This window comes from Canis lupus, chromosome 3 (genome assembly GCF_003254725.2).
Source record: "Canis lupus dingo isolate Sandy chromosome 3, ASM325472v2, whole genome shotgun sequence".
In the NCBI taxonomy this organism is placed as follows: domain Eukaryota; kingdom Metazoa; phylum Chordata; class Mammalia; order Carnivora; family Canidae; genus Canis; species Canis lupus.
The window spans coordinates 3,204,957-3,227,992 of NC_064245.1; the positions used below are offsets into that span (position 1 = coordinate 3,204,957).

A 23,036-nucleotide genomic window follows, 5' to 3' on the forward strand; every position below is an offset into this window, starting at 1 on the left:
GATGCCAGCCAGGCATTTCGGAACCATCTGATGCTAACACGATGGAGACTGACTGAGCTTCACCCTTTACCTTCTGCCTTAAGGGAGATTATGTACATATTTTTTTAAGATTTTATTTTTATTTATTCATGAGACACAGAGAGAGAGAGAGGCAGAGACACAGGCAGAGGGAGAAGCAGGCTCCCTGTGGGGAGCCCGACGTGGGACTCAATCCCAGGACCTGGAGATCACACCCTAAGCGTGAGGGTGTCCCAGTGTACATATTTTATTCTTTAACTTCCTTTGCCTATTGCTGCTCACAGCACTATAATTCTACTTGAGGCACCTTCTACATTATTCATGCTCAAGGACTTTTTTTCTTCTTTCCTCTTTATGATTAGAAAATCATCAGCTTTATGAACCAAAAAATAGATCTAATCATGAAGATGGCGTAAGCATAGTCCTATAGGATACTAGCCAGTGATGACAGCTAATGATTACTTCTCTTTGTTCCCATAAAACTATGTGCATGCGGCTATGATCGTATTTGCTACATTGTGCTATGGCCAGTTTTTTGTGCTATCCTCCACTCATTAATTAGACTTCCTTGAAAAGAAGCGGAGTCTTAAAAAAAAAGAAAAAAGAAAAAGAAAAAAGAGACGGAATCTTTTTTTTTTCCATTTGTTTTCACTGTGCCTGGTTCCACGATGCCTGGTACATTAAAGGTACTCATTGATTATATTTTGAATGAAAAGAAAGGAATTCATTGTTAAATCAAAATTTTTAGGTGAAATAGGTATAAATGGGAGGCTAATTTCTAAATTGGGAACATGCCTAAATTACCTTTAGAAGGTGCACACATCTTCATCTATCTTCTTACCCTCTACATATACTTCCCCTCAAACATTTAAGATAGTAGTAAAATGAATTCTTACTCAATTCTTTCTTCTATTGAGTCAGGATGTGTGTGTGTATGCTTGTATTTAAACTAAAATAAAGAAAAGAAAAGAATAAATAAATAAAATAAAGAAAAGAACTGGGGCGTGTGAGTGGCTCAGTTGGTTAAGGTCTGCCTTCAGCTCAGGTCATGATCCCAGCGCTGGGCTCTTTGCTCACAGGGGAGTCTGATTCTCCCCCTCCCTCTGCTCCTGCCCCCCACTGGTACACTGTCTCGCTAAATAAAATCTTTTTTTTTTGAAGAGAAAAGGACCAATATGAGAGGTATCAATTCCATATTTTACCAAAAGAAAACAGTCTCAGAACATTAAAAATAGTAATACTTTTAGTGGAAGACAAGCAGTGTTCAAACCCAGTTCCTTCTGACACCAAAACCAGTGTTCTTTCTTTGGTAGAAACTAAACTTTGTATTTTTCTTCTGCTTCAAGTAATGTGATTAATGATAGGAAAAAATAATCAGAAATTTTAGATAGGCAAAATAAAAGCAAAAAGAAATAAAATTCATCCAAGTTTGCAGCATTCTTGGCCAACCATTGTTAACATTTTTGCACATAGATACACAGTACATATACTCACACTAATTTTTTTTTTTACAAAAAATGGAACCACACTAACTTTCTTTTCTGCTTAACAATGTGTCATAACTCGTCTCTCTTTGCTCATTTATTCCAGAGTTTTTCAATCTCAGCTTTATTGACATTTGGGAACAGATCATTTTTTTTGTTGTTGCCAGGGGGCTTTCCTGTGCATTGTAAGATATTTAACAGAATCTGTGGCCTTTACCCAGCAGATGCCCTCAGTACCACTCCCAATGTCATTGCCCTAACCAAAGATATCTCCAGACATTGCCAAATGTCCTGAGGGGCTGATTAATTAACATAATAATATATTAGAATATAAAACTTTAATCATTTTTTTCTCGATACTTATCTACCTAATGGTTTTTAGAAAATCAGTTGCATATGGCTTTTCTTTTTGATTTTTATATATTTTTAAGAAGTAGTTAATATGAAATGAATACTAGAATATTTTTTAAATTAGATGTTTAAAATTTTTTATGACACTCTTAAGTAATGTCACCAGACTCAGAGGAATTTATTATTATTATTTTTTTTTACTCAGAGGAATTTATTATCATTTTAGAATATGCCCTCTTTATGACCCATGGACTTGTTATTGTTTAAAACGTAAAAGTTGATGGTGAGTAAACAAAGCAAAAATTATCTCAAAGCAAAGACACAGTAGCATCATGAGAGCATTGGGATTGATAGCCTTTGAAAGGAATGAATTTGTTAAATGAATGATCTTGATGAAGTTTCCATGTACTTCACATATTTTTTTATCATTGTAACCTGGATTTTGTAGTTTTCAAGACTTCTTTGTTTTGTTTTGTTTTGTTGTTTTGTTTTGTTTTCAAGACTTCTAAAGCAAAGATATTCTTCTTCTTCTTTTTTTAAAGATGTATTTATTTATTTGAGAAAGAGAATGGGAACAGAGGCAGTCTTGAGTGGACTTCACGCTGAGCACCAAGCTGCGGATGGGGCCTCGATCTCACGACCCTGAGATCACGACCTGAGCTGAAACCAAGAGTTGGATGCTTAACAGACTGTACCATCCAGGCGCCCTTAAAAGAAGGATATTCTTATACTGAAAATTCATAAACATCTTTCAAAGCCTATTAAAACATTCGGGGGGAAGTTTTTAGGGTTTGTTTTATTTTACTTTAAAATGTTTTTATTGTTAAATAAAACATGTAAATAGAAAATTGCATGAAATGTAAACATGCAGCTTAATGAATAAACTTCTGTCAACATCGTGTAATCACCAATTCAGGTCAAGAGGTAAATCACTGGTAAAGCTCCAGAAGCACTATTTACAGGCCCATTCCCATCCACAGCATCCTCTCTATCCTCTCTGCCTCTCTTTCCTCTTTCTTATTTTGATGGGAAACATTTTTGTAGAACTTCCCTGTTGTTTTTATGCTTTTACCATCTAAGTGTGCATTTGCTTACATTAGAGTTCAGTTCCACTTGTTTTTTGAAGTTCACATAAATGTAATCGACACTGTGTAGTCTTTTCTCTTTAGACCAACATTACGTTCCTGAACTTCATCTTTGTATTGTTTTACACTGTATATGAGCTTTATTTTATTTTATTTTTATTTTTATTTTTTAAGATTTGTTTATTTATTTATTCAGAGAGAGAGAGAAGCAGAGGACACAGGCAGAGGGAGAAGCAGGCTCCATGCAGGGAGCCCGATGTGGGACTCAATCCAGGGTCTCCAGGATCACACCCCGGGCCACAGGAGGTGCTAAACCGCTGTGCCACCGGGGCTGCCCTTTTTATTTTTTTTTTTAGCTTTAGTTTTTTATATTTGTATTTTATGTGTCTCTTCTGAACATGTAATTTGCATGTTTTTTAACATAACTTTATATAATACACTTTTCTATTTATTTTTATTTTACATACACTTCCAACCATGAGTAATATCCCCCTCTTTTTTTTTTTTAAGATTTTATTTATTTATTCATGAGAGACACACACAGAGAGAGGCAGAGATCCAGGCAGAGGGAGAAGCAGGCTCCATGCAGGGAGCCCAACATGGGACTAGATCCCGGGACTCCAGGATCCTACCCTGGGCTGAATGTGGCGCTAAACCGCCGAGCCATCCATATCCCCCTCTTTCCACTCCCTATCCTCTAAAACCTGAACTTAATTAACTGCATTATTTCTCCACATTTTCTAATGTTTACTTTTAAAAAAATTTTTATTTATTCAAGTGAGAGAGAGTACACAAATGAGAGAGAGAGCATTACTGGAGAGGAAGGGCAGAGAGAGGAAGAAGCAGACTCCCCACCGAGCAGGGATCCGCCAAGGCCAGGCTCCGTCCCAGGACTTGGGGATCATCACCTGAGCTGAAGGCAGATGCTTAACCAACATCATCCACAGGCTCCACTTTTTCACTCCTTTCTCCTCTGCTCTGTTATTTTGTTTCTACATTGTCATGATTCATACATTTTATTCTATTCTGTAACCATAATTTTCATGGGTGTTTTAGTCTTAGTCTTAAAATAAATGGGTTCGGGACACCCGGGTGGCTCAGCGGTTTGGCACCTGCCTTCGGTCCAGGGTGTGATACTGGAGACCCAGGATTAAGTCCCACGACTGGCTCCCTGCATGGAGCCTGCTTCTCTCTCTGCCTCTCTATCTCTCCTGAATAAATAAAAAAAAAACTTAAAGAAAAAAAAAAGGAAAAAAAATTAAATGGGTTCACCGCTTACAGGCACTGTTGGAAATAATACTAGCTTCCCAGGTTTGTCAAGAGGATCAAACGAAAATATGGAGTCAACCTTCATGAAATTTGAGCATTTGGCATTTGGAGGCCCTGTGTCAGGGACCTGAGAATACAGAGGGCAACAACATTTCCTCTGCCCTTAAGAAGCGCCCGGACTCATGGAAGAGACAAGCCATTGTGGTGTGGTAAGACGTGTGCCAGAGATGAGTACAATGTGCTCCAACTCAGAGAGAAGGTGTCCTAATGGAGGGAGGCCTGGGAATGAGGCAAAGAAAGAATTCCTGGAGGAGACGGCCACCGGATGGTGTCCTGAAGGGTGAGTAAGATATGTCCCCGGTGACCGGGTGAGAGGCATGGCCTAGACAACAGTAAAGGCAGAAGTGTGAGAAAGAATCTAAGTTCGGGGAATGGCAGTAGCCCGAAACGTCTGCGCGTGAGCAAAGGGTGTAGATGGGGAGAGAGCAGTGATGGGGCTAAGGAAACAAGAGGGAGCCACGAAGGCCATATGGAGCCACTGTGGAGTCTCACGTAAAGAAAAGGCCAGTTGAGGACGCAGCAGGAGGTTTCCATTCACAGAAACGTAATGACTCAACAAGTCAAACCAGGAAGGTGGTAAGAGGAGCAGAGGAGCTCGGGGAACAGCAGGGCACAGGCGAAGAGGGGCAGGCGCAGGTGCGGCAGGAGGGCTGCCCCCGGCTGGCCGGCCCGGCCCAGGGGCCTACACGGCTGACGGGCCCTGCCTGAGGGTCTCAGGCCCTGGACGGCGGGGCCGGCTGAAGGGCTGGGAAGCTCAGAGGCTGCCCCTCACGTCAGGTCGAGGCGGGGCGGGCTGCAGGTATGTACTCAGGCCGTCCCAGCACCCAGGAGCCCGCCTATTCGTACCCGGTGGGTGAGCCTGCTGAGGCCCCCCAGGGGCAGAGGGAGCTGCGCCTCTCCCTTCTCCACTCTGGGCCCACATTCCCGTCCACGACACTACTTGGAATCAACTACCATGTCTCACAGCCTGGCAACAGGTGGTCAGCGGGCCACGTATCGGAAGCTGGGCTGGATCAGGGTTGGGCCCTTTATCAGCAATATCTACAACTTTAGCCCAGGGCCCGGGGTTTTAGACTCCTGAATAGATGACCACAATTTTAATGGAATTAAAAAGAGAAGCAGCAGCAGCAGCAGCAGCATCTGATCAGATCTGCATTCCTTACGGAATGTGGGCGGCCAAGTCATGAACTCGATGAGGCCAGACGGGAAGGAGACTGGCTGGAAAGTCACCTCTGTTGTTACAGTGTGATTCTTGGTGAGACTGACAGCAAGATTTTAAACCCTTTGTGGGAGAGCCTGAGAATGAGCTAGAATGGGGCTGATGCAGCCTGGCTTCCTCTGCATTACTGATGTCCCATGAGAGATTATTTAAAACGGAATTATCCAGACTTTAAGAAATGAACTGATACTGGCTAGTGTATTCGGATGATTATTGGGGGCGGGGGATGGATCATATCCCTATTAGGGAGGTGGTGAAGATCTGTCTGCAAGAAATTTAAATTCACCTGTCAGTCATACCGAGAATGGAAACTGGCAGATCTCAGACAGGTGAGGGGAAAGTTTTCCTCCTTTTTCTGGTGCCAGAAGCCATTTGGCACGGGCTCCGAGTCACGGAGTTTCCTGAGGCATTTCTAGAGCAGAAGCCGTCTTGGCCAGGGACGACGGGCTAGGAATGAGATCCCTGTGTGGAATCTTCAGGATCGGGCCTGGGGAGGTTGTGCAGAACTACCTCACTCGATCTCCTTTGTTTTTCTTCCTAAATCTGCAGCAAAGTTTTGTCAAAAGTTATGGTCTGGATTCAGTTACGCTGTGGGGAATCTGGGAAGGGCTTGTCCCATTGCTTGGGAAAGAAAGGAAAAGGTGAAAGCAGCACACCCCGTCCTTGAGGTCAAGGTGTGGTTGTGAGTTTGCAGAGAGCCCCACGCAGCCGAGTGCTCGCAGTGGGACGTTCAGGGCGACACTGCTGCTTCCAGCCTCAGTGGACCTTCTGGGGACACTGCACGGTGGACGCTGGGAGCTCTCAGAGGCAGCTGGCAGGTAATGTGACGGAGGCTGATTTCTGGGGATTAGGATGGGAGCTATTATACTTCGTGCACTGAGAAAAAGGGGTTTCCTTATTTTATAGCTGCAAGGTGGTGTGACTGTGGACAAGGGAGCCACAGGGGAAGCCACACGAACAAGGATGCGGCCCACCCAGTGCAGTGGCGCTGAGGGCAAGGAGCGGGAGAGAGGAAATAGAGAAGACAGAATCAGCAGCACGTGGGAACACACCAGAGTCTGGGCTACAGATACACACCTGAGAGTCACAGAGATGACAATGGACTCTACGGATATAGACAATATTATCTGGGAGACAGTGTCAAGAAAGTATTTTATAAACAGCAAACCGTTATCTCCTCTCCACAAAGTGGTCTCGTTATTCCATAAGCCCACCTCGTAACACGTGGATTCGCTGTGAATAGAAACACAAATATATGTGTATATATATCCTTTATCTTTTTAATATCCTAAACTTTTAGAGACAGAAATCTGTAGTGAGTCCTTTAGTTTGGGCTACAGGAGGGCTTCTCAGGCTTGGCACTACTTATATCCTGGTTTGGGACAGGATAATCTTTTATTGTGGAGGACTGGCCTGTGCATTGGAGGCTGCCTGGAAGCATCCTTGGCTTCTCTGCCCACGAAGTGCTGGTAGCACCGACCCGCACCCACCATAACAGATATGTGTCTCCAGACATTGCTAAGTGTCCATGGGGGGCAAAATCAGCCCTGCGTGAGAACAATTAGAGGACTATATACACCTGTTAAATTTATCGGTGAGAAACAAGGAGATTAAAATATTTTAAAATAACAGATTCTTTAATAGAATCATTCATTCATCACTGCTATAATTATTTCTAATTGTGTATGTTCTATATACCATGCTCAGGCATTCGTAAGATGAGAGATACATTTCCTATATAGCATATTAAAACTAGTATCAGAAGAATTAATGTGCATCAAACTAATTTAAAAATTTGTCAGTATTCAGATGTAGCCAATGTTGACATATGTCACTGCTTATTTGGTAAGTTTTTTATTCTTTTTCAACAAATTAATAAGAGTATATTGGTGACAAGAAGAATTTTTTTTAAGATTTTACTTATTTATTTGAGAATAATAAATTAATAATAAATAATAAAGAAAATCACCACTGAGTGAATAGCCCAACGCCGGGCTGGATCCCAGGACCCTGAGACCATGACCTTAGCCAAAGGCAGATGCTTAACTGACTGAGCCACCCATGACCCCAACAAGAAGAATCTTTAAATTATTATTAATTGTTTAAGTATTAAGAATCTAATTTTAAAGTATGCTTAAGTACTCTGAATTACCATTTAGATTTTTGCAACTGATATACTAAGCCAAAATATGTCCATATCATTCATTATATCTGGACCATAAAAGTAACTTAACCAGGTATTGTACTTTTAGATTGATTAAATAGTTCCAACCTGAGTTTGGAAATAATACATTTTGTAAAATACATTATGTAATTTAGAGTTTTCTATATATTGTATAATTTAGACTATTAAATAAATTTATCCTATTTCACAGTTAATGTGATTTAGAGAGAAGCTATAACAAACAAGCATTAAATAAATGGCCTTCTGGGATCCCTGGGTGGCGCAGCGGTTTGGCGCCTGCCTTTGGCCCAGGGCGCGATCTTGGAGACCCGGGATCGAATCCCACGTCGGGCTCCCGGTGCATGGAGCCTGCTTCTCCCTCTGCCTAGGTCTCTGCCTCTCTCTCTCTCTCTGTGTGACTATCATAAATAAATAAAAATTTTTTAAAAAATGGCCTTCTGATGTGACACCCTGGCTTGTATTTATGTTCTTTTCTTCTAGTTTAACCAGTTTCCAGTCTCCTACCCATAACCAAGAAAGGAATCTAAAAGTGAATGGCAGTTCTATGTTTTCATGCTTAAATAACAGACTTTTAGTATTCAAAGAAACTATTGTACACGTAAAACAAATACAATGTTATATGCCAATTATACCTCAATCTAAGAAAAAGAATTATTGTTAGACTCTTTATTTTGAACATTAAGAAAATGAAGCTTAGAATAAGTAATTAATTCTATTGTCTGTAGCTTTGGTAACAAGTCTTTCTAAGAAGTCCTAAAGCTCCCTCAGATAACACATGATAAGTGTACTCAAAGCCTATAGGAGAGTGAAGAACAGGAAGGACCATCCTGTAATATAATTGAAAATACCGGGATCCCTGGGTGGCGCAGCGGTTTGGCGCCTGCCTTTGGCCCAGGGCGCGATCCTGGAGAGCCGGGATCGAATCCCACGTCGGGCTCCCGGTGCATGGAGCCTGCTTCTCCCTCTGCCTCATTCTCTCTCTCTCTCTGTCACTATCACAAATAAATAAAAATTAAAAAAAAAAAAATACCATCCTGTAATATAATTGAAAGCATCCCAGCTGGGGGCTCAGAAGACCATCAATTCAAACGGCTTTACTGGAATGAGCTGGCTGCATGCCAAATGGCTGGGTTATTTGGGGTCAAGTCGCTTAACTTAGGTTCTCAGGGTCTTTATTTAAAAATTAAGGATAGTGGGACGCCTGGATGGCTTAGCGGTTGGGCATCTGCTTTTGGTTTAGGACATGATCCCAGGGTCCTTGGATCAGTCCTGAGTCGGGCTCCCTGCGTGGAGCCTGCTTCTCCCTCTGCCTGTGTCTCTGCCTCTCTCTCTGTGTCTCTCATGAATAAAGAAATAAAACCTTAAAAAAAAAAAAAGTTGAGGATAGTTGATGTCTAACTTTGTTGAGGAATTAGAAACAATATGTGAACAAATATGCATATGCAAACACTAGTCACAATTGAGCCATGTAGTAAATGCTGACTAATACTTTTACATATTTTCCTAACCATAAAAATATAGAATATACATAATATGTAATACAGATAGAAGTCTATATCTGCATAGAAGTCTATTATCTCTATTTTTATTATTTTAATTTCAATGTACTTAAATTTACCTAGTAATATACAACTATTGTATATATATAAATTAAATGTATTTTTTCTTATTTTTTTTAAATTTAAGAAACGGGTTTGAATCTTTTTTTTTTTTTAAAGATATTATTTATTCACAAGAGACACAGAGAGAGGCAGAGACAAAGGCAGTGGGATAAGCAGCGCCCCCCCCCCACCCAATCCCAGGACTCCCCCTTAGGACCTCAGGCTCACAATCCGAGAAGGCAGATGCTCAACTGCTGAGCCACCCAGGCATCCCTAAGAAATAGGTTTGAATGTATTTATTTAAGTGGGCTGATGGCATAATGTCCATATGTAAACCTATTTTAACAAAGGGAGAAAATAGTTTTCTTTTTTTTAATTGCAAAATATATATATACATAAGCGTGTATAATGTGTACACACACAATTTAAAGGAAAATAATAAAATAAACATTAGGTATCTACTATTCAGGTCACACACACACACACACACACACACACAAAACCTGTCAATACTCGGAAACTCCTAGTGCTTTTTGCCTGAACAAATCCCTTTCTCTCTCCCCAGAAGTAACAGCCATTATTTATTTTTATGATAAAAATGTCTTGCTTTGTTTTATGGCTATATAAGCTATGCATGCATCCCTAATGACATACTGTTTATTTTTGTTTTTGAAGTGCATATAATGGAATCATACTTTGTGTATTGTTTTTTTCTTGCTCCTGTCACTCAACAGTATTTTGTGAGATTCACTCATGTTGCTAAGGGTCTATCTTCATTTCTGCATGGTATTCCTTCCTACGAATGTATCACAAGTTATCTAGCAACTCCACTGTAATGGATTCATTAGTTACCTCCAGCTTTTGTATATTATGAACCAAACCGGTATGAATATTATTATATATTTCTTTGTGGACATGGGCAAGAATTCTTATCCAGGAGTAGAATTCCTTGGGGTAGAACATGACTATAATCAACTCTACTAAACATTTTCCCGAGGAAATTGTACCAATTAACAGTTCTACTAATAGGATTAGGAGTTCCCAATGTTCATTAATACTTGTATTGTCAGATTTGCTATTTAAATGTGCGTTTTCCTGATTCCTAGTGACACTGAGCATCCTTTATTTGTATTAGCCATGGACTTTCCTCTTTTGTGAAGTTCTTGTTCAAGTCACCTGCTCATTTTTCTATCTTTTCCTGTGTTTTGTAGTTCTTCCTATATTCTGTATACTAGTTCTTTGCCAATAATTGAATTACAAATATTTGCCTTCTCTGCCTAATTTGTGACGTGTCTTTTATTCTCTTTATTACATCTACTAATTAAGAACAGAAGCTCTTAATTTTAAGGTAACCAAATATATTAAAAAATCTTTTTCATAATGGGTTATATCTTTTGTGTCTTGTTTCAGGAATTTTTTCCTATCAAAGATCATAATACTTATTGTGGGCTTAAAAAAAATTCTTCCTTATACCAAAATCATAAGGATATTTTCCTACATTTACTTATTACATATTTATATTCTTTTCTCACTTTTAGGTCTTTAACTCACTTGAAAATAATTTTTGTATATTCTGTGAGGTGGGAAGTCTAACATTTTATTTATTTATTTATTTATTTATTTATTTATTTATTTATTTAGAGTAATTTCTACACCCAACATGGGACTTAAACTCACAACCTCGAGATCAAGAATTGAGTGCTCTTCTGACTGAGCCAGCCAGGTGGCCCTGTCAAAATGTTTTAATGCCATATGGATAACCAGTTTTCTTGGCATCATTAACACTCATCTTTTACTCATTACCCATATATATATATATATATGGGTTTGTTTGGGAGCTTTGGTAATGTCTTAATTATCATAAGTTTGTAATTAGCCTAGAGAGTTCTAGGTTAAGTATCCTGTACTTTGTTCTTCAAAACTGTCTTGGCACTGTTCATTTCTTTTCTTTGGTTTTTCCTTATACATTTTTTAAAAAGTAATCTCTACACCCACGTGGGGCTCGAACTCACAACCCTGAGATCCAAGAGTCTAATTCTCCACCAACGTGCCAGCCAGATACCCCTGGTTTTCCTTATAGATTTTTAAAAAGATTTTATTTATTCATGACAGACAGAAGAGAGAAGCAGACACACAGACAGAGGGAGAAGCAGGCTCCATGCAAAGAGCCCGATGCAGGACTCAATTCCAGGACTCCAGGATCATGCCCTGAACCAAAGCCATTTGTTCAACCGCTGAGCCACCAAGGTGTCCCTCCTTATACATTTTAGAATTAGCTTTAAAAGTTCATCAAGGATGGGCAGCCCTGGAGGCCCAGAGGTTTAGCGCCACCTTCAGCCTGGGGTGTGATCTTGGAGACCCTGGATGGAGTCCCATGTCGGGCTCCCTGCATGGAGCCTGCTTCTCCCTCTGCCTCTCTCTCTGTGTCATGAATAAAAAAAAAAAAAAAAAAAAAAAAGTTCATCAAGGAGCTAGAGGGTGTTATGCTAATTGAAATAAGTCAGAGAAAGACAAATACCATATGATTTCACTCATATGTGGAATTTAAGTAACAAAACAAATGAGCAAAGGGTGGGGGGAAAGAGAGGGAGAGGCAACCCAAGAAACAGACTCTTGAGATGTCTGGGTGGCTCAGTTGGTTAAGTGGCCAACTCTTGATTTCAGCTCAGGTCATGATTTCAGGGTCCTGGGATAGAGCCTTTTGTGGGGTTCCATGCTCAGTGGGGAGTCTGCTTGAGGATTCTCTCCCTCTTGCCCCTCCCCCCTGCTCTCACACACTCTCTCTCTCTCAAATAAATAAATAAATCTTAAAACAAACCCCAGACTCTTAACTATAGATAACTGATGGTAAGGGGGGGGGCATGAGTGGAAGAAGTGATGGGGATTAAGGAGGGCACTTGTGATGAGCACCAGGTTTTGTGTGGAAGTGTTGACTCACTATAATGTGCACCTGAAACTAATATTACACTGTATGTTAACTGGAATTTAAATTAAAACTTAAAAAAAAAAAAAACTTCCATCAAATACTCTCGGTATTTTTAAAAGTTACATTGAATTTATGAATCCATTTGTGGAAGATTGACATTCTCAGAACATCGAGTCTACTTATCCATATACAGGGATTTCTGCTTAGAAAATTTTACATTTTTCGCAAACATCTTACACGTTTTAGATTTATTTCTATGTATGTGTGTTAGGCATCTCTCCCATTCGATTCTCCATGTCCATTCTCCACTTTGCTCTCTACTCGGGGAGGCTGACTTCTGGGGACAGCATTCATTGTCTCTTATGCTCTCAGCCAATAGGGCCCCAGCAATCGATCAGAGAGAAGGAGAAGAGTGAGGTCTGAGTATTTATTGAATAGTCCAGCTCCTGCAAGGGTTGCCTTGGATTGGCTCTGTCCCACTGACAGTTACTTTTCTCAACTTGGTAAAATGTTCTCTCCTTTAAAAAAAAAAAAAAAAAAAGATTTTATTTTATTTGATAGCATGTGCACGCGCAAGAACGTGAGTGTGCACAGGGGAAGGGCCGAGGGGGAAAGAGAGGGAGAGGGAGAGAATCTCAAGCAGACTCCTTACTGAGCTTCAGCCTGACACAGGGCCTGATCCCGGGACCCTGAACTGAAACCAAGAGTTGGACACTTAACCAACTGAGCCACTCCCGTACTCCTTACTTTCTCTCCTTCTAAGTCCCTCCTTTCATCCCTTTGGGCGAAGGCTGATAACAGCTTCCTAGAAAATAAAGAATTGCAGTCCAAGGATTGGACACTAAAGATTATTTAAGGTTTGTAGCCTAGAAGAAAAAAGAAAACATAAGTATGGAATGGTGACATTTTTCACCTGCTGTAGAAATGTACGAAGAAATAAAGACTCTCAAAGCCTTTAAAAAAAAATAAAAATCATGAAATTATTGGACAACTACGTGCCTTACTCTGTGCTAGGTGCTTTACGTATTTTATCTCTTAATCCTTATGATACACTTATGCAATTGATTTAATTATCCCAATTTCACAGATGAGATTTCAAAATGCTTTTTCAAGGTCACAGAGCTAGTTAGTAAGCAGTAGTAGACTCAGATTTTAAACGCAGGTTAATTCCAAGCCCATTCTATTAACTACCTTGCTCATCTGTCTACACTTTATCATTAAGTTAACAATCAGGAAATTATGTCCTTTTAGAATGTAGTTGAAACTACAGGAAGTAGCTTCAAAGGAGTGATCAGGTTGGGTGATCTCCAGAGGTTAAGGAATTGAGTGGGGAGGACATTAGGTTGGCAGTGGCAAACGGGCTGTTGGATAAAAGTTTGGACATTGATGGTATTAGCTGTAAAAAGTCCCATTTTTTTTTTCCCAAAAATTTATGTCATACGATGTCTGACCTTTCTCAACCTAAGATATGCTCAACTGGCTTTTTCTGAGAGTTCTACTACATTATTCTAACAGCAATGCCCCCGATCCATAGGGGTTTCCCAGCCTCATAGGAAAAAAGAAGCTGCACAGGCTTCTTGGGGTGGGAGCATCTCATTCATCTCTATATTCAGACCACAGTGCCTACTGTGCCTGTGATTTGGGTCCTGCTCTCTGAGTCGTATTGCAGGCCTTGTTTATTCTCATTAACATTAATATGGTGACTATCTTCCAGGTCACCTTGTTCTAGTATCTGAGAAAAAGATATTTATGTTTGCCATCCTCCTGGCTTTCCTTCCTAAGAGCGCTGGTACCTAATATTTAAGCACAGACAGATGCCATTAAAAAAAAAAAAAAAAAACTTATAAGAGGGTTGGGGAAACAATCAGCTTTGACCTGAGATCAGCAACTCTAAAAGAGAAAAGCCATTGCTGTCGCAGGAAACAGGAAATTTTCCAAGGATAGTAGTCAAAATACAGAATTTTGTGAATTATTTCCAGGTTACTGGTAAACAGATAATGGAACAGGTAACTACAAGCCATTTTTCCTGCTCATCTTACACACAGATCAAGAAGAACCTAGATCAGCGTATCTTTGACTTAATGCTGGGTCTCTTAAGAAAAATATGGAACTTCCCATGCAAGAGACCACAATTCAGCTAACTGAACTTTGCTTCTTTCTTTTCCTATATATATTTTTAATTTTTATTGCATTTTTACTTCAACTCACATATTTTGTGCTGTTAAAATATGTTTTAAAACAGTGTACTATGAAAGTCACTCTGGTGACAATTGTTAAATCATGGAAAACAATAAATAAATGTTATAAATAAATAAATGTTATTCAAAAGATAGGGAAAAGCAAATATGGGAAAGGAGGGTTGTGAAGACCATAATAAAAGCCTGTAGGCAAAAGATCACCCATATCTAACTAGCAAGAAGGGAGGGGAATTAGCAGAACATAAGTTGTATGTTCGAAAGATTAGTGATAGTATAAATAATTACAATAATTATATGGAAAGCTCCTATGTGAGAAATAAGTTGGAAGCAACAGAAGACTAAGTCTACTACAAAGGTCTCCTTTTTCTGGTTTAAACTTTAGAAAGTGAATATAAAAGAATTTTTTTAAGTGTGATTTAGCATAGCATCAATAAAGAAATGTGATGCTTTGAACCAGAGGTCCAGTAGCTTGTTTTAGCCTCCATAATTAGATGACATGACAAAGTAGAATATATGAAAATATTTATTCATATCCTAAGTGATGTCAGAGAGGTTTCCACAAGAGAAGCCCAAGAACTATAAAGTAAAAGACAGTTTGGCAGGGAGGTTGGATGTCTACATTCTTGACAACACAGAGAATGTGAGTCATTTTAAGTTTAGGAGTAAGAACCTCTCATATCTCATTTGGCAAGTCAATTAAAATTTTTTCCAAGTAAGTGAAAAATTAGATGCTTTATAATCTGTTTCTTTACTATAAGGCATTTCTTTCTCTTGAGGGTAGACCATTAATATTTGAGGGGAAAGATGTTTCTTCCTAAATAAAGGAGAACTCTTAAAAATTAATTAGTTGGTAAAAGTTTGCTTGCAACACAGTGCAAAACAAACCCTTCTAAGTTCTAGTTCAATATAAATTTTAATACATATTTCCTTTAAGATTTATTTGGTTCATCTAAAATGTTACCCTCTTGACAGTGTAATCCTGAATTATGATATGAGCTCAATAATAAAATTATCTTAACAAAATGAAGATTAACAAAATGAAGATTATTAAAATGAATAATAAAATTATCTTAACAAAATGAAGATTAAAATAATAAAATTATCTTAACAAAATGAATCTTAACAATTTTGGTGGAAAAAAATTAAAACCAGATCTCTTACTCCTGGATTGAACTAGAATAATTTATCTGAAGTTGTTCAGAAGATCATTAGCCATTTTAAAAGAAAAACATATCAGATTAATAATATTTCAATGAAAATAAATGACTATATTATTCCAAGCTCGGTAAAAAAAAAAATCCTTATTCATGCTCCTTTTCTCAGACACTGCAGCCTTTAGCATCTCATATAGCCTAGCTAATTACACGTCAAGAGAAAAGGTTAATTATAAGTTTAATAAGCGCCCCTTTTTCTATCTAATGAATCAATATCTCATGGAGAATGCTAGGGGAACAGAATAGAAAGGCAAATATTTTAAGATAACTATTTCAGTGGGTTCTATATGTGAAAAACTTCCTAAACAATGATGCTGCCCCGCAATGGAAAACACTGCCTCCCTTGTCAGGCTGTTCATTCAAAAACATTTATCGAGCGCCGAGTCTGTTCCAGCCACACTGTGCTAGGTTCCAGGTTTGCGTGAGGAGCGGGGAGTATGTCTAGCTCCTGAAGACAATGCAATGAGCCACCAATATTCCCAACTGGTTGTCATTCTCTTCGTTTATGATTATAATCTTAGAACATTATAAAAGCAACATGTTTTGGTCAGTCCTAAAGGAGGGAGTACCGTGACACTGCCCCCATCCTGATTTGGGACTTCTGGCCTCCAGAACTGGGACAGAATAAATATTTTGAGAAAACAAATTTTGTGGCAATTTGTTATGGCAGCCACAGGAAACTAATACAATAATCTAAGAGAATAAAGCAGAACACAGGAAGGCATTTCCATTATAATCTCAGCTTGAAAAGATCTATGGAAAAAATTTGAAAAGAAACTCACCACCCTGTTGGCACTGATTGCCTCTAGATGATGAAATTATAGTAACTACTGTTTGCGTATTTATAAATTCTGTATTTTCCAAACTTTCTAGAATATTGTATTTTTATTAGAAAACAAAATGTAGCCCTTTGGGTCATGAAGAGCCATATGCATTGATATGTTAATTGCCTATTTTCTGATGGAAAATTAGAAGCAATCTACTTATCTACTATTTGATAATGGTTAATTAAATTCTGGTTTGTCCTTTTGATGGAATATTAAACAGCTATAACATGATTATTATGTGGCAATAAAGGAAGTCTAAAACAACAAGGAGAGCTTAATGGTTAGGATGGTAACCACTGGAACCAGACCAAGTGCATTTTAAAAAGACCTACTTCATAATAACAAAGCGCCTCAATAACCTCTTTGTTTCTCAGTTTTCTCACTTGAGGGCTAACAGAAGTGACTTACGAGTTGAGGATCAAATGGATATTTCATCTATTCTGAGGGCTTTTGCACATTTTAACATCTCTGATATTGGGCTGCCACTAACAACTGATGGCATCTTGCAATCACAGAGTCACCAACACGTGCACGCCTGATCATCACTGTTGGCCTGGCTGTCACAGCAACTGCATCTCCCCTGCAGGGGGGAAAGGGTGGGTTAATACATCACCTTTGGGCTCAGCCCCCCCAGGGAGCTCTGACCTTCCTCAGGTTCCACGGAAGGGGGTGACCAGGGCCCTGGGACATGGCCCTCCGTGGGGACGAGGCTGCTCAGCCAGCCCTGGAGCGCTGCAGAGGCTCTGCAAACAGTACCGCGGGATGGAGGAGGATGGAGGAGGATGAAGGAGGATGGAGGAGGATGGAGGAGGATGGAGGAGGATGGAGGAGGATGGAGGAGGATGAAGGAGGCGCCCTCTCTCAGGGGGGAAGCAGGTTCCCACCCAGAGCTACAGCTGCACGAGTTTGAGGGAGGCAGTTCTGTCCTCGGGAAGGAAGATGGGAAGGGGCCCGGGTGCACCTGCTCTTCGCCCAAAGGCCGAGAAGCGATGGGAGGGGTGGAGGCGGGTGCTGCGGGCTGGCCCCCCGCAGCCCGGTGTTCCACGGTGTGGGGGGCGTCGGCGTGGGGGAAGGGGGTGTGCTACGCAGGCCGCTCCGTGTTCCGCGTCCCGAGCCTCGTGGCAGTGAACGCCGGCGAAGGGCGTCCTGGAGCATCTTGGAGAAGACCCGGCTCTAGGCGGGGGGACACGGCCCGGCAGGGAGCGCGGGGCGCAGGGGAAGCACGAAGCACACCCCCACCCCGGCCGCCGCTCCAGGGGACCTGCGGGGCTCAGCCGTCTTCCAGGGCGGAGCTTTGAAATGTCTCCGTGTTCATGTTCGTCGTGCGACAGGTCCGTCCTGCCGCGGGGCGCCCCCTCCTCGCCCTCGGGGACCCGGGTCGGCCCTCGCGGCAGCAGACTCAGCCCCGCTCTAAGCACCCGGCGTCGGCGGGCGCTGGCGGGGCGCTGGCGGGGCGCTGGCGGGGCGCTGGCGGGGCCACCCACCGTGGTCCTGGGGGAAGCACGAAGGAGGGACAGGCCTGGGCCGGGTGGAGAACTGGCCGGGGGCAAGGCCGCTGCTGCCACCCCAGGGGGAAGCTCCCCTATTTCTCAGAGTCAGCAGGGTTCCAGGACATCGGAATCCCCCGCCCACCCCGGGACCAAGGAGCTCGTATCTGCGGGGGCCCAACAGGCGAGCCCAGCAAGAGGCCTCAAGAAGGCCGAGCTGCCGAGCAGGAAAGTGCCTGCAGATCTGGGGAAGCCTCCTCCTGGCAAAGCACCGCACCGGGTGTAGACGGATTCATGTAGCTCCCCAGCCAGCAGCTGGCTCCGAACTGGCTGGGCTGTGGGGGCCACGGAGGCAAGGCGCCCCCCCAGCAGCCCCCCACGCTCTCCAGGGACCTGCAGGCACCCGCCCACCAGGTATCAGAACCACAGTTCGGGTAAAAGACGACACAGTATATTTGTAATGTCCTGTGCAATTTAAAAGCTTTTACACCTTCATTTTTCTGAAGATTCTATTTATTTATTTGAGAGAGAGACAGAGAGAGAGAGAAAGTGTGTGCGCATGAGTGTGAGAGAGGGGCACAGGGACAGGGACCAGCAGACTCCCCTCTGGGCGTGGAGTCCAACACGGGGCTCGATCCCAGGACTCTGAGGTCAGGACCTGAATCAAAGTCAGATGCTTAACTGACTGAGCCACCCAAGTGCCCCCTTTACACTTTAATTTTTATTTATTTTATTTATTTATTATTATTATTTTTTAGACTTTTATTTATCTTTTCATGACAGACACAGAAAGAGAGGCAGAGACACAGGCAGAGGGAGAAGCAGGCTCCATGCAGGGAGCCCGATGTGGGACTCGATCCCGGGTCTCCAGGATCATGCCCTGGGCCAAAGGCAGGTGCTCAACCCCCAAGCCCCCAGGGCATCCCATGTATTAACTAACTTAATAGACACAAAACACAGCACCTTAAAGTAGGTACTATTATTATCCCCATTTTATAGACAGACTGAAACTCAGAGAGGTTAAGACATGTGCCCCCAAATTGCACAGAAGTAGACAGAAAACTGGGATTTAAATCTAGGCCTGCCTGGACACCTGGGGGGCTCAGCAGTTGAGCGTCTGCCTTCGGCCCAGGTCATGACCCCAGGGTCCCGGGATCCAGTCCCACATCCGGCTCTGCCTCTCCGTGTGTGTCTCTCATGAACAAATAAAATCTTAAAAAAACAAACAAACAAACAAAAAACAATCAATCTAGGCCTGCTTAGTACAAAAGCTTGTGATTTTAACCACCAAACTAGATGTAAAAAGAAAGGCAGGGCGAAAGGTGCTATCAAGAATTTGCCAATGTTTTCCGTCTATCTTGGTTTGGCTCCTCCTCAAAGGAAATGGGACACAAGGGGTTGGAAGTATGTAAGCTCCTCTGGGAGGTGATCTCAGAAGCCCACGTATGAGGAGGTAGGGCAGAGAAAGGAGGGCCGAGGAGAAAGGGTGCGCTGATACATCACTGTGGCCTCAGCCCTCCAGGGAGCTCTGAGAGACTAGAACTGACCTGCCGAGGGCTGGGGAAGCTGGGGTATTAATCTTAATCTCACCAACTGTCACCCTCCTCTAGTTGACCACTGTTCCTAAGGAGATGAGTTCCCTGGCTCTCCTAGCCTGCAGCAGGCGTGGGCTGAGCAGGAGATGCAGACACTTGCCGCTGCTGAAGGGAACCTACCTCGGTGTGTATGGGAACCACTACTGAAGTGACGGAGGAGCTTCCCGTTAGCTCTTGGATCTCAGTGGGACACTGACAGCATCTGCTACGGGATCTGAATCAACTCAAAACAAGTAATTACCAGAAATGTTCCTTATTGTGTTAGAACAGTCTATTTCATGAATAAATGGATATCTGCCTTACTGAAACTGTATCATAGAACAAATTAGCTTTCATCCTTTAAATTCCCACTTAAGGAACCCCTATAATATAAAAAAGAAACAGAAACGATATCCATTTCTAAGAACATACTAGAATGGGTTATAGAGTCACCTAAAAAACATCTGCAGCGTCAAGCGGGCCAACCAAACATTGTCTTAGACAATAACTAACTATTGTCAAATAAACTGTCGCTGTTTTTACTCACGCTGGAGGCATCTGGAATGCATGAGCACATGTGACTGGATCACCCTTTGCAAACCTGAAAGCCTGCAGTTGTTCTGGAGGACCTTCTGGTCTCTTTGGAGAGCCATCTTAATGACTTTTCAAAATGCACTGCTTGCGCGGGCACACTTGTAATTTTGTTTTTGTTGTTGTTGTTGTTCTGTTTTGTTTTTAAAGATTTCATTTATTTATTCATGAGAGACACAGGTCGAGAGGCAGAGACACAGGCAGAGGGAGAAGCAGGCTCCATGCAGGGAGCCCAATGCAGGACTCGATCCCGGGTCTCCAGGATCACGCCCTGGGCCGAAGACAGGTGCTCAACTGCTGAGCCCCCCAGGCGTCCCTTTTATTTGTTATTTGTTTTTGTTGTTGTTGTTCTATCAGACCATCTTCAATACACCCTTCAGATGTGGTAAAATCTGCTCAGCTACCTTTTTCACGATGTAGCCGAAAGCAAGCAGAGACCCCATTTTATTTACAGAGCCCATTTTCTTTATATAGGTAACAAACTGGATTTCAGAATTAAAATAAGCTAACGGTAATAAACAGCCGAATCAATTTCCCCAAAGGACAGAGCTTGAGGCTGTTTTAAATTCGCTTATTTCCTTATCCTATGACAATAGTTTTTAACTGGTTTTAAATCAAGGGCTCCAATCAAGGTTTTCCCCGTGCTTCTTATAGCTGAGGAAAAGGAGACCCAAGCCCTTTCTTTTGCATTCTGAATGCTGTGTGATGACCTAAAAATTAGCGGGCTTCCAGCGGGGTTAAGGGCTGACAGTTTAAAAATAAAGCATTCGTTATGGCAAAAAATGAGAAATTTACGACAAAATTTTCAGCCACCTTCTAAATGGGAGAGAGTCAATAAAGATCTTGAAGAAAGATGGAAAGGTGGAGACACACGCCAGTTGAGCATGATAGAGTTAACCTGAGGGTGTACTCCTGGAAATACTCAATTATCATCCTATCCTAGGCTAAAAACACCCTTAGCTTTTTAGCCTTGAGTTTATTTCCTATAAATACCTCAGTCCTGAGTTTATTCAGTAGAGACCGCAGTTATTGCCTCATAAAAAGTAAGCATCCACAGCCTATCTCCTTAAGAAGAGAGATTGGTGTTTAATCCCGAAGTGGGTCCCAGAGGACTAAAAGTGCTTGGGGCTGGGAAAGTTGAGAACTATACTCATTGATGGGAAATGTGTACTCATTCAAAGGAATTTTTTTTTTTTTTTTTTTTTACTTTCTAAAAAAAGTGGACAAAGGATCCAAATGCCCTTTAAAACGTAATTTTTATTTAATATATGGTTGTGACTATGGATATTTTCTTTAAATCTGAAAACTACCTCCAATGGACAATTGGACTGAATAATAAATTGAGAATAAAGAATAGAAGACTATATCCCTTTCCATCATGATCAAAGTCAAAATCACGTTTCTAATTTAACATTCAGAGTTTGAACTCGCCTAAGTGGCCTATTCTTTGGGAAGCTGGGGAATCTTTCTGCTGCAAGTTCATTAGGCAAAAATTTAATATAAACCCACAAGACTTTGTAACCTATAAATATGAAATTACTCTTGAGAAATTCTCTGCTTTGTCTGCATTGATTTCTTAGGTCTCAGCTGCAACTTATTTTAATAATCTGTTTATGTTAGGACACTGGGAATGCAGAACATATCCTACCTGTCTTTTGCAACTAATATTACCTGCCTCACCATTAGAATTATTATACAGGATTATTTTGCTAAAAGTATCTTCTCATCAGATAGAAATATTTGAGATAGAAAAAAAATCACTTATTAAGAAGTAATAAAACGTCACTATTTCCAAAATACAACACAAAAATTTTAAATTTTTTTTTTTAATTTTTATTTATTTATGATAGTCACAGAGAGAGAGAGAGAGAGGCAGAGACACAGGCAGAGGGAGAAGCAGGCTCCATGCACCGGGAGCCTGATGTGGGATTCGATCCTGGGTCTCCAGGATCGCGCCCTGGGCCAAAGGCAGGCGCCAAACCGCTGCGCCACCCAGGGATCCCCAACACAAAAATTTTAAATTCTACTTAGGGGGTGGTAAAAACAGCCAATCTCAGAATCCATCTTATTTATTTTCAAAGCTGAAAAAACAAAACCTCACTACTGTGGAATGGCTAGGAATGCAGGGCTCTGGCATATAGATTTTTAGGATATGACATTTGCAATAAGCACAAGTACAAATAAGTTTCATAACAGTGTCAGGCAGCCCCGTGGCTCAGTGGTTTAGGGACGCCTGCAGCCCAGGGCCTGACCCTGGAGACCCAGGATCGAGTCCCGGGTCGGGCTCCCCTGCATGGAGCCTGCTTCTCCCTCTGTCTGTGTCTCTGCCTCTCTCAGTGTCTCTCATGAATAGATAAATAAAATCTTTAAAAAAAAAAAGGTTCATACAGTGTCAATTACGAGTGTTTGTTTATAGATAACAAAATCGTTAGATTTCTGTCTCTATTCTCCTTCACTTCCAGCTCTCAGCACAAACATTTCTACTGGTTTTCTTTCACCTATAACTTCTCTTTGAATGAAACTTCTTCCTCTATCTCTGGCACCATCTTTCTTCCAAGGATTTCCATACCCTTATTAAGTTATGCGCATTGCACTCTTTCATTAAGACACTAGTTCCGAGAAGCAGCTTTCCTTATCTGCAGGCTCCCCGTAACTCGACTGTAATCACATGGTACCATTAAAGCTAAATAAGACAAAGAATTTATAAATATCTCTGAACATTTGGTTATCATTTGTGGAGATCAAGACACATTGGCTCTGTGAATCTCGGCAGTAAATTGAGGGGGTAGGATGCACAATCTGGAAAGGTTTCTTTTTTTCAGCTCTTATTCCAGAAATAGGCTGCGGCATCAGAATGCCTAGGTCCCAATGCTGGTCATCTCTTCACTACTTTAGGAAACAGACTTAACCTACCAAATAGTGAAGATGAGAATTAACACCTACCTAA

The 23,036-nt window shown here is 41.4% G+C and overlaps 1 long non-coding RNA gene across 1 annotated transcript in view; it reads right to left on the bottom strand.

Moving 5' to 3' along the window:
* Positions 1 to 12,379: 12,379 nt before the first annotated feature.
* The window catches only part of LOC112653583 (uncharacterized), a 189,476-nt gene continuing 178,819 nt past the window's right edge, over positions 12,380 to 23,036 (bottom strand). Inside the window, exon 7 of the long non-coding RNA XR_007409540.1 lies at positions 12,380 to 12,716. This is a non-coding gene — a long non-coding RNA (uncharacterized LOC112653583). The remainder of the gene's footprint in view (positions 12,717 to 23,036) is intronic.